Source organism: Arachis ipaensis, chromosome B01 (genome assembly GCF_000816755.2).
Source record: "Arachis ipaensis cultivar K30076 chromosome B01, Araip1.1, whole genome shotgun sequence".
In the NCBI taxonomy this organism is placed as follows: Eukaryota; Viridiplantae; Streptophyta; class Magnoliopsida; order Fabales; family Fabaceae; genus Arachis; species Arachis ipaensis.
Window position 1 is genome coordinate 126,196,127 of NC_029785.2, and position 13,850 is coordinate 126,209,976.

The window sequence follows — 13,850 nt, forward strand, 5'->3', positions numbered from 1 at the left end:
TTAATAATTAGTAATGATATATCAGTTTAATTTTTGTTAAAAATAACCTATTAAATGCTAAAAAAATTAGTATATTGTGATCTTAAAATATAATCAATTATATTCATCCATTGCGTAATTGAAGAGAGTTTTTAGAATGATGAAAACAAATTAAATCTGTAAATTTTAGCTCTGTCTTTCCTACACGAGGGGATGGATATATATAATCTTAATTAGGGATGAACCTAAGATTTTCACTATGATTTTTCAAGGGCATCATTGAAAATTGAAAGTTATATAAGAATAAGAGAAGGATGAAGGATGCTTTCACCATACATGGTGCGTGCCACTTGAAAGATTATATTATATAGAAATAACCAAATAAACTAAAATTTGGTGGTAAGCTTTAATCTTGGGAAAAGGAAAGAGATAGCAAAAACAAGAAGGAAACCAAATCTAATCTAAATCTAATCTCTCAGTTTTAATATAAAAGGCAAAGCAGGCACTCGTACGGGGAACATGCATCTACCTGTTGCTCGCGAGAGATTCCTACATAGATTATTAATTATTTTAATAGACGACTTTAAATATTTTTTAAAATATTCTCTTATGATGTGTTCGTTTGTTTATAAAAATAATGAGTAAAATATCGTTTTTATCTCTAATGTTTGGAGTAAGTCCTAAAGTTATTCCTAACGGTTAAATCGTTGTTTAAGTTTTTAACGTTTTAAAATTGGCTCAATGTTGTACTACTGTTAGGAATCCGTTAACAGAATTGACGGTGAGATAAAATTGAGACGATTTTAAAACGTTAGGGATTTAAATATAGGACGAAAACGTTCGGGACAAAAACGATACATAGAAATAAATTTTAATTTTATCTTTCAATAATATCAATTTTTTACGGTACATAGTTATTCAATTATTTTTTAATCACATCTAACTAAATTATACTTAATTACATTACTTTCATTCTAAATAATTTTATTTTTATAATTTTACTCTTAAAAAATTTTTACTCATCATAAAATGTTTGTAGAATAACTAATACATAAACTTGTATAAAAAAATAAATTTATTTAGAATGAAAGTAATGTGATTAAGTGTAATTTATTTAGATGTGATTAAAAAATAATTGAATAACTATGTACTGTAAAAAATTGATATTATGGAAGGATAAAATTAAAATTTATTTCTATGAATCATTTTTGTCCTCAACATTTTCGTCCTATTTAAGTTCCTAACGTTTTAAAATCATCTCAATTTTGTCCTGCCGTCAATTCTGTTAACAGATCCCTAACGGCAGGACAACATTGAGCCAATTTTGAAACGTTAGAGACTTAAATAAGACGATTAAACATTAAGGGCAACTTTAAGACTTACCCCAAACGTTGGAGATAAAAACAATACTTTACTCTAAAAATAAAATACTGAAATATGAACATAGACATATAAAATTAGAATAATACTATACATCTAAGTCTTTTTATTAACTAAATCTAACCAAATTGGTCTAACATAACAAAAGTCAATTATGGCTAGCATTATTCCAAATCTTATTATTTAACTTGATTAAACTTAATTCATAAAAAGACTTAGATGTGTAGCATTACTCATAAAATTATGTATGGAAGGACAAAGATATTGTGCCATAAAATACTAAATTATTGTATGGTGTCTTTCTTTGACAGAAAAGACACAGAGACATTAAACGAAGATACAATTTATTTTTTATTTTATTTTTGATAGGTTTTATGGAAGGTTTTGGAAAAGAAAAAAAGTAAGGATCGTATATATTCGTGTAATTAAAGACATATATGATGGGAGCTACAACTAGTGTGAAGACTCAAGGTGGTGTGACAGAGGAATTTTCTATTGGTATAGGATTACATCAGGGATCATCCTTAAGTTCATACATTTTCACATTAGTCTTGGAAGTACTCACAAAGCATATCCAAGAGCCTATGCCATGGTGCATGCTTTTGGCCCATGATATCGTCCTTATGGGAAAGTCAAGGAAAGACTTAAATAAGAAGTTGGATTTATGGAGAGAAGCTCTAGAAGTGTATGATTTGCGTATAAGCCGTATCAAGACGAAATATATGGAATTTAAGTTCGGCCAATGAAGGAAAAATTCTAATACTGAGATAAAGATTGGAGAAAACATCTTACGAAAAGTTAAAAGTTTTAAGTATCTTTGGTGCATCATACAGGATAATGAAAAGATTGAACAGAATGTAAATCATAGGATCCAAGCAGGTTGGTCAAAATAGTGGAGTGTGTCTGGTTTCATATGTGATAAAAAAGTGTTTTTAAAACTTAAAGGTAAATTCTATCGCACTGCTATCAGACCGTCTATGCTTTATGGTATAGAGTGTTGGGCGGTCAAAGAGGAGTACGAACATAAGTTAAGTGTGGCAGAGATGAAAATTTTGAGATGGATGAGTGGTCATACGTGATTGGATAGAATAAGGAACGAAGATGAGAGAGAGAGAGAGTCATAGTACCTATTGTAGAAAAGATGGTAGAATTGCGTCTCAGGTAGTTTGGACATTTGAGAAGAAGACCGACAGAGCATCCATTCAGGAAGGTGGATGAGATGAAAGATGGATAAGGAGTGAAAGGCGGAGGAAGATGCAGAAAGACCATTCTTGAGGTGGTCAAATGAGATTTACATATAAACGATCTCTCTGTAAAGATGATACATAATAGAGCTCAATGGCATCGTTTGATCTATGTAGTCGACCCCACCTAGTAAGACAAGAGTTTATTGTTGTTGTTGTTTTATTTTCACTATCATTTAATTTAATTTATATATTTAAATAATTTTGTTATGCAGACTTTTAGTAAATCTGGGTTAGTTCGATATCTATAATCTAGAGCGAAACCTACTCCTCTTTTGTTGATATCAATTTTTTTTAAATGCACCAAAAACTTCTTTTTGAACAAAATAAAGGGTACAGAAAGATAAAATATAAAAAGCAAGTTACGTATATAAATTAATTCGACTTCAAATTTACTAGATTGCAACTTTTTAAAACAGCAGACATGTTTGTAACTTTTTTATATCTATGAAAATGGTTACAGAGTGTAGCGATTTTTAACTTGCACGTAATTCGCTACAGGAGAGCGCGGATTTACGTGAAAAGCAGAAACTGCTAGAGGATGTAGTGGTTTTTGAAGGAACGCGACAATGCATAAACCGCTATAGACTCCAGCGGTTTATAAAGAAACAGCGGTATTCTAATCCGTTGGAGGGTGCTGCGATTTACGTGAATCTTGGCTATAAAATTGCGATAGCCAATAGCGAATCCTTCATTTGGTGTAGAGAGAAAACTTGGTTAGTGAGAGAAAATTGTGGTTTGAGAGAAAGAGGAGGAGGCTGGAAGAGGATTTGGGATTTTTGGAGAGACCATATTCAAGTGGGACGATGGTAGACGAAAATTGCTTGTACTGACTCAACGGCGTTGTTCACGTTGCCGAAGGCATCAATGAGGAGGTTAGTTTGTTTTTTTTTTTAAGCATTAGAGTTTAGAATATAAAATCTAGTATTTAGGGTATAGGAATTAGAATATAAAATTTAAGATTGATAGTTTAGAATTTAAAATTTAAAATTTAAAATTTAAAATTTAAAATTCAAAATTTAAACTTAAAAATTAAAAAATTGCACATTTGTTACTTGTTCTAAAGTACATTAGCATTCGTTCTATATTTTTATTTAGACAATCATATTTATTCTTCTACTTTATTAAAATTAAACTCATACAAGATTTAACATAGAATTTTAAGAGAACTAAATTAAATATTTAATTAATGTATACTAATTGAAAATTAACAAAAAGCAAATAAGTTTTAGTATCCTGAATTTGATTTCCGTTTTTAGAAAAGTATGATAGCATTTATTATACTGTGAGAAAAACATGTCTTCGTTCTTCCAAATCAAACAAGATTGGTATCTTTTTTATCAATAATTTATTGATTAGGTTTTAATATATTAGAATTTTTATGTTTTTTATTCTTACTTCTAAAAGATTAGATAGATAATAGCTATGTAGTTTTGCACCAGATTAAAATATTTTTAGTAATAATTTATGGTTTAAACTTGTAAGTATTAGAATTTAGGGTAAAGTATATTTTTTGTCCCTGAAGTTTGACAAAAGTTTTAAAAATACCCCTAAGTTTTATTTTGTTTCAATTTTGTCCTAAAAGTTTTCGATTTGCATCAAATATACCCCGAACGGCTAATTTTTCAAAAAATTTAACACTAATTCAACAACAATTTCATAAGAACAACCTTCAACACAAGCAAATCAAGCATAGTTTTCATGCATTATTGTTAGATTGGTCTTAATTTTTTTGAAAATTTAGCTGTTAAGGGTATATTTGATGCAAATCAAAAACTTCTAGGACAAAATTGAAACAAAATAAAACTTAAGGGTATTTTTGAAATTTTTGCTAAACTTCAAGGACAAAAAATATACTTTACCCTAGAATTTAATTACAATGTGGTTATTTTTATCATATGATGTAGCCAAGTATGTGTATTTACAGTGTTTAGAGGCAACAAAATATGCCGATGCATGAAAGGATCATACCTTTTTTGAAGAGGGCTAATTTGTACCACTTGGTTTGGCTGAACACTCATTGGTTCTTGTTGGATGAGCCTATGATCAGTGCATTCATTGAGAGGTGGTGTCCTGAGACGCACACTTTTCACATATCGTTCGGAGAGTACACAATTACGCTGCAAGATGTGGCGTATCAGCTGGGGTTGTCCATGGATGAGAAGGCTGTTAGTTGATGCCTTACCGACTTTGAAAACTTTATGGAAGATGACAGACCAGCTTGGGAATGGTTCCAGGAGTTATTCAGCGAGCTACCGCCGCCGAATAAGGTTAAGCAGATGACAGTCCACTTCACATGGTTCCACGAGAGGTTTAGGATGCTATAAGCTGATGCGAGTGAGGATACTGTTCGCATATATGCACGTGCATATATCATGATGTTGCTATCCACTCAATTGTTTGGTGACAAGAGTGTGAATTGGGTTCATATTCGATGGTTGTCATTTGTGGCGAAGCTTGACGAGATGGGCAGTTATAGCTAGGATTCAGCTGCATTGGCATGGTTGTATCGATGCATGTGTCAGGTGGCCAATAGAAATGTCACCAACTTGGCTGGTCCTCTTCAGCTCCTACAATCTTGGATCTTCTGACGATTTTCCACGCTGAGGCCACATGGGCTTGACGATTTTTCTTTTTCATTGGCATCTAGGTATCGTTTATTTGTTTCAAGTTATTAACCTTTTAGTTCCCATGTTAAACATTGACTTTACGTAATTATTCTTCAGGTGGGACATCTATTTACCAACATCTAATGGGAAAGACCAAAGACTAATCCAGTATCGCCTTGCATTAAACCGATTGGATGGCCGAGATGTAAGTTGATTGTGTGTGGTTGGATGTTTCAGTGGTTCACCGACCTCTCCTTACATAGTCTTCTAATGTTAGATTCTATTGCCCTTTTTAGATTGTATAGGAGCCTTATGTTGCGCTTGACGCACTTGTCATAGTTCATTCGAAGATACTTATTGAGGAGCACTGTCGGTTTCAGCTTGATATATTCTGCCGTGATTGAGTGACATCAAGTTGATAGGGTGGTCCCACAGCTCAGCGGCGCACAACATGTACCTGATCCGGCTCTGAACATAGCCTGACTTCAGCTAAGGACCGTAAGGGTGGAGATAGGTGGTTCCCCTCTTATTTTCAGATATGGCATCTGCATTGGACTAACAAAGTTGATTCATTCTGAGTATCCAGAGAGTGGCTGATCCAAGTCCATCCGCAGAGTACTTAAACTGGTGGCACCATGTGGCGCACAGCGTTCTATCACCGGATGCCACATTCGCTGATCCTAGGCCGATCGAAATTCTGGTCAATGCTTTTCACAGAGGGTTCTCGCAGTCGCCTGCTAGGGTACAAGTGTCAGACGTGCTTGATAACAAGCGTGTGGAGTAGCAACGGCGTATTAATACACAGGCTACTGATTAGGAGTGGCGATGGCTACATGATATGATGTTAGAGGAGAAAGCTGGTGGTGACAGGAGACGACTTGGTAATGATCATGTTCGTGGGGTTAGTGCTAGACGTTGGGGTGCTAGAGCTGGCAGTGCATCTGCTGGACATGGTAAGAGCCCCGTTGGTTCAGCTGATGGTCACCAGTTTGATCAGGGAGGGTTGGAGACACGGAGCTGGGACTGGGGGAGGCACATTTACCGTTGGTTGGAGCTCTCAGTTATTCCACGATGTCAGCACCCAGATGTATGCTAATTTTGCTACCACTACGATGAACATGGATATCGACAATCAGATGGGTAGTTCACATTTCGATGCAGAGTTTGCGGCCATGATACAGGATGATGATGGTCAACATTACATGCCGCAGTTGTCAGAGGTTCAGGCTCAAATACCGGAGTACCAATGACAAATGCCAGAGGTCCAAGCTCAGATATCGAAGTACCAGCTCTAGGGTCCTGAGGGCAGTCTCAGATTCCAAGCTACCAGTCACAGTTCGCGGTCGACCTTAACGAGCCTGCAGGTAGTTCATAAGACACTTAGTTCACCAAGGGAGGGACACCCCCACCTGCATTTCGAGTGGGTCCGTCGGCTGATGTTTCAGCAAATCAGCCTCACAGAGATGCTAGAGTGAGGCATCCTGCTCGGTGTGGCACAAGCTCTCATTTACTTGGTGCATTTGGGGACGATGACCATGACGATGGCGATGATCAGTAATAGTATTATGACTATAGTGTTTGTATGAATTTGTATCCCGCTTATGTATGTTTACTTGTATGACTGTATGGCTTTATATGTATTCCGTTTATGTATGCTTATTTGTATGACTGTTTTTATCTATATATACGCCTGCTATATTTATATTTACATGTACGCCTTATCTATTTATATTTAAATGTACGCCTTTTAAGGTAACTTTTCTTTGCATATCTTCTATCTGAAAGGAACCAACTTAACAAATAAAAAGCAAAAGAACATGTCCATATAGCAATACATGAAACCATACATGATTTTTAAACCCATATAATATTTCATCCTGGTTCAAATAAAGATAAAATGGCAACAACAAAAAAAAACCAAAAGAAAGACATCATAACATCTACGTATCACCTTTGACCGTAGAGCCTCGCTGAGGGCAATTTCCGCGAGTGTGCTCGGGTTGTCTGTAGAGGCCACAATGCTTCGGTCTACTAGAATCAGCCTCATCCATGGTATTATGGATTCTGGTGGACCTTGGTCGCCCTTCTCTTTCACATCTCATGTTAGGATCAAGAATGACTGTGGGACTGTCATATGGCAGCCAAAGTCCTTCTGAAATAGGCAATGCAAACCCTATCCAGTACACGTTGAACACCTTAGTCGTGTTGTAAACATCATCAACATATATTGCCTAGTTCAGTTGCGACTGAGCACAGCATGCGATTGCATGGCAACATGGGTAATGGAGAACTTGAAAGTAGCCACAATCATAGGTACGATCCCTAAGGAAACTCAATACGTACCCAGTGAGAAGTTACCGGTAGGAGTCATCTCGGCCACAGTATACTCAGACTGATGCCTATCAAACAGAGTGACAATGAAGCATCTTGAATCTCTCAAGTTGCACTCTATTGCTTTCACCAGCGCCTGGCAAAACTAGTGCCCAATCCCCAATTGCGCTTCTGCCGTTTGACCTCGAATCACAAACAGCATTGCAAGCCATCCGTATGTGGACTTTACCAACGAAGTGACTAGTAGATTCCTTATGCCCTTGAAAATAGAATTAATACACTCAAATATGTTGGTCGTCATGTGGCCGAAGCATCTTCTGCCATCCTGGTGCTGGGTCCATTTATCATACTCTGTCTTAGTCTTTGCATAGGCAACATTTACAAGTAGCCTTTCCGCATCCTGCCCCTTAAAACTAAGGGATAAATTAGCTGCAACATGACGAATGCAAAATGCTCAATATGCATGAGGAGGTAGCCAACCACTATCAGGTGCCTCCAGTGTAGCCTTGATGTCATTGTGCCTGTCAGAGATCACCAGAATACCCTCTTGTTGAGTCACATGTCTTCACAGGTTGGTCAAGAAAAAAGACCAGGAGTTTGCATTTCCCCTTCTACAAGTGCAAATACAATGGGCAAGATATTTGAGTTTCCACCTTGCACGATAGCTAGGAGCAAAGTACCTCCATACTTGCCATACAAGTGAGTACCGTCGATGCTGACCAGTGGTTTGCAATGTCGAAATGCCTCAATACAAGGAGAAAATGTCCAGAAAAGATGATGAAAGTACACAGTAGATTCATCAACCTGATTACCAACTCTAACTGGAGAAATCTTTAACAGTGCAACGATTCCCTCCATGGTGGACTACACACCAAGGATCCAACGGGGTAACTCGCCATAAGATTCTTCTCAATCTCCATAGATCTATGCTATTTTCTTTTGCTTCGCCAGCCAGACCTTCCTGTAACTAGGCATGAATCCATAGGTTACTTCTGTAGCTTGCTGCAACACCTTTATCATAACTGCAACATCGACTCTAACCAACGAAAAGATCTTCACACAAATGACATGATAATCAAGCTGCCGGTGATCGCTTGAAATCGATGTAGCCAAGCAAGTGTGAGGTCCATTGTACCTTCTAACCTCCCAGGTACTCTTTCGTTGTCGAAGTGTGATGCGAATCAACCATGTGTAACCTTACTGAACTTCTTGCATCTCCCATGGTACTTAAGAAGATCTGACTCTATCACCCTATACTCAACTCCACGAGGGATGTTGTAATCCTTTACACTCAGCATAGCTTCCTCCTTACATTGGAAAGATTGGCCAATCTGAAATTTTATAGTAGCAGTTCCATCATGCAATTCCTGACTCCCAAAGGTAGGATCTATGTCTGGTTGTTGGCCGATGGCTTCCAAATTTAAGGTTGATAAATGTGGAGGATGTTATTGTGTGCCAGAACTTGATGGGCCATGATGTGTAGGTGGATTGCTCCGAGTATCTTCATCATTGTCCCCAACAATGTCAACAGACTCTTCGTCCGAATCATCATTTACTGCTTCACAATTGCCTTCCACTGGTATATATAGAGATTCCACCTATGCATAAACCACTATTGAATGCCACGGATTAAGCTACCCACTATTTCTTCATAAACCGCTATACCCAGCAGGGGTTTATGTAACATACATATTCTTCAGAAATCGCTACACCCTCCAGCGATTTTTGCTTTCCACGTTTTTTCACGCAATTCGCGCTACCTTGTAGTAGATTATGTTCAAGTTAAAAACCGCTACACTCTATAGCGGTTTACTTAGATATTAAAAAGTTACAATTTGATAAATTTGAAGTCTAATTAATTTATATATGTAACTTGCCCAAATATAAATTGAAATTAAATTACTTGAATCCAAAATTGCAAAAAAAAAAATTGAATAACTTCAATTCAAAGAAAGTAACAGATGCCTTCAACACAGTCGAAGGACTTTGAAATGAAGAAAAAAGCAGTACATAATTTAAAGAGGAAAGAAAACGACTTTTGTAGAAAAAAAAAAGTAAATTGCAGAAGAAGAAATTACAAGAAATTGAGAAGAGAAAAGTAAAAACATGAATGAAAAGACATGGAAGAAATCCTACAAAAATAAACTCGATGCAGACTCAAAATTTGTTGGGATGTGAGTCTGCAAAAGTATTTTATGAAGATAAATTTCAACCCTTTATCCCGATCCTAAAACTTCTATTTATAGAGAATAATAATAATAAATTATAATTATATCTAACAATTGCCAAGAATTGCTTCTGGAGGACTTGTTCCTGTAGACACACTTATACAATTATGACTTCAATAAAATACGTAACTGAGTATGTAACCGCTTCCAAAAGAGTTTGAATTTGCTTCTAAAGTCGTTCCAACATATACTTGTAACTTGATCAGCAATATTTTTGGCACTTGGAACTTGATCAAAGTTCAAATTTGTCGAAAATATTATTTTTAATATAACAAATGCTCGTAAGTATTTTTTTAACTAAATGGAATTAAAATATAAATACTTAATTTGTTAAATTCTTTCGACGAACTCCGAGTCATCAACTATTTTTTCTAATAACCGTTTCCATAATCAAATATCACCCGCTCCTCTTTGTGAAAATTCCTCTTTGATGGCTTGATTAATTTGACAATCAACTCCAAATAATTGTTTGATCAACTTCTTCTGTTACCTTTTATAGACTTCCACAAATACTTTTATATAGTGCATGACAAAATATTAGTGAAGCATCACGTTATTATTGAAGAGCCAAGAATAATAAAATGGATAAATATGATGTTATGTTTCAACCACGCTTTTCTATTTTCTTTCAATTTGTCGAAGAAAATTTATTTTCGACATAACAAATGCCCTAAGTATCTATGTTTTTAACTAGGACAAAAGCATAAATACTTATCATCATTGAATATTATTTTCAAAAAACTCATATTTAACCATTTCTCTTTCTTTCTTCTTTTCTTCTCTTATTTTCTCAATTTGTCGAATTCTTTCAACTAAATGGGTTCAGGAATATGCACAGTGACTAACTTTTGATGCATATTAAAATTGAGACCTTTATTAGCTACTTTGATAATCGCACTTTCAGGAATCGACACATAACATCAATTGTGAGTATATTTGAATCAAATAATATAATCATCTATCAATTCATCATCATCCCTTTTCAAAGCAAACAAGTCTGTTAGATTTACTGGCAATTTTTCTCTGATCTATAGAATTGACTATGAAAAACATTTTCAATTGAATCTATGTTAAAATCAATTGGGCCTTAAATTCGAAAATCAAGTAAAGGCATTTTTTGTCAAAGAAAAAGGAAAAAAATTCATTTTCAGATCATTATTGTTTGCTAAATTTTTGAGTTCGACCAAATATCGAGCAACATGCTCTACAGTTGATTCCCCTGCTTCCCCAGCAAACTTGGTAACTATTTTAAGATTTTTCACACCTCTTGACACTTCAGCCATCTGAACTTCAGCAGAAAATGCTAACACAAAATAGGGTCGATTTATAAGCCCCACATTAATACCTACTTGATTGAGAACATTTTTTATGATCCTAATCATTTGGTAATGATTTCCATACTTGTTAGCGCGGATTCTATTCAACACATCATCAGCATTCTGATTACGTCGAACTATATGAGGCTTATGTTCTTCTTCGCCAAGGTTCACATGTAAATTTTCTTGATCATCACCTAAATTTTTAGGATTTATCCTAAAATTTTGATAATGAGATTGTCCTTCATCATAATTAACAATTCGAGTAATCCATTCGACTTGTCTAGCCAAACACTCATATTTTGTTTCATTATCAGCTATTATAGGATTTCAAATGGTAGTGAATTAACAAATTGGCTAAATCATGATAACTCTCATCGATATGTTGCCGAAAGGTTGCCAAAAGTCCCGATTATTCGACGTCAAACCAATGTGATAATCACGACTCATCTCAGAGTAAGGAAAACCTAGTTGATTATTAACTGCAGCTGACGCATTTCCAAATTTAACTGAAGGCGCAAAACCACCCATAAATGGAGTGTAACTTAAACGAAGACCAAAAAAGGACTAACCTGCAGTTACCGACAGTTGAACTTGATTTAGAGAAATTCGAGGAGGTGGGTTAAACTACTCCCAGCGCTTGCATTATTAACCGCAACATTCTCTCCAAAATCGTTTTCAGCGTTCTAAACGTTTCCTTCTGCATGGGATGTTAAACTCACAGAAGTTTGTGCTACAACTATAGAGATATTATTGTTTGATGTGGACTTTAAATTATTGTTTGAAGTTTCTTCGTTCATATTAATAATTTTACTACTCCAAAATTACATGCACTAAATCAATATCATAACAAAACAACAAAAATCTTTGACACAATTTCACAAAAACTATCCCAATGAGCGTGCCAATTCGTTATGAAGATTTTTAGTAAATTTGGGTTTTCGATATGTATGATCTAGGAGCAAAATTTACTTCTCTTTCGCGGATACCAATTTTTCTTTAAATGCACCAAAGACTCGTTTTTGAATGAAATAAAGCGTACAAAAGGATAAAATATAAATTGACATTAAATTACTTGAATTTGAAATTGCAAAAATAAAGTGAATAACTTCAATTCAAAGAAAGTAACAGATGCCTTCAACACAGTCAAAGGACTTTGAAATGAAAAAAAAAATACAATGCAAAATTTAAAGAGGAAAGAAAATGACTTTTGCGGAGAAAAGTGTAAATTGCAGAAAAAAAAATTACAGTAAATTGAAAAGAGAAAAATAAGGACATGAACATGAAAGAAATTTTACAGAAATAAATTCGAGACAAATTCATAAATTCGTTGGGATGTAAGTATGTAAGAGTACTTTCTGAAGACAATTTCAAATCCTTTATTCTAAGTTTAAAACAAAACTCCTATTTATAGAGAATAATAATAATAATAATAATAATAATAATAATAATAATAATAATAAAATTACAATTATATTTAATAACGGCCAAAAACTGCTTCTGGAGGACTTGTTCTTGTAGACACACTTGTACAATTATAACTTCAATAAAGTAAGTAACTAGAACTTTGAATACATAACTTGTAATTTAATTAGGAATATTTTTGGCACTTGGAACCTGATCAAAGTTTAAATTTATCGAACATTGGCTTATCAAACATTAGCTTGTCGAAGAATTCAATAATAACGAGTCAAAAATATTATTTTTGATATAACAAACTTTTAAAATAGTAAGTATAAAAATTAATTATTTTTTATAGTGTAATAATATATACTATTAAATATGCGTACAAAACTCTTTTTTAATAACAGAATCATAATACATAAAAATTAAAATGATATAAATTTATATATGCGTAAACAATTATTGTGGATGTTCACATTGGGATGGACCCCTAGCTTAGGTTGTTTTGTCACCGATGAGAATGTGAGCAGTGACCACCATCTACCCTAGGCAATAGGATTCGACTCATATTCGTTTCTGGTAGAAACGGGACCGCACTTGGTGATTTTTCACCCTCTTTGTTTCGACAGAAACTCACCCAACTAATAACCCCACCCCAACTGGTGGTGAGTACTACCTCTCCTTATCCACGTTAGTGAAACTATCAAGTATGATTGACATAGCTTTATTTGTACATTCTTTTTTTCCTGCACGAGCTATAATGTTCTATGGGTAACTATTATATGCAAATGCAATCAACTAATTTTCTTCACTCTTAGCTTTTAATAATTTTTAATTTAATAATACTTTTATTTTATTTTTAAATAAAAATATTTTAACATAATAAAAAATAAAATCTTAATTTTAATTATATTTTTTTAAATATTATAAAAAGATTTCATACTCACCATAGTCCATAGCATTCACTTTCCTATATAGAAGTCACACATCACGTGTCGCGCATTACTGAATTAGTTAGATGTGTGTAAAAGATGAGTTTGTATTATGTATCATCATCAGTTTGGCGCTGTCTCTAACGCCTTAATTAGTTCTAACCACCCAACACATGAACCAATTCTATCGTACTAGTATAATTTTGTTGTTAACATTATTAATAGTTAATTATCCCAGATCCATCGAATTACCTACTCCTTTGTCTTTTCCCTTCTGTTAATTAAGCCTTTATTGTTTTTTTTAGAGTTAACTATCAATTTGGTACATGAAAGATTTAAATGTTGATAAAAAAATTTCTAAAAAATATTATCGATAAAATAATTTTTAAATGATTTAAAAATGTAACAAAAATAACTAATAAATAGT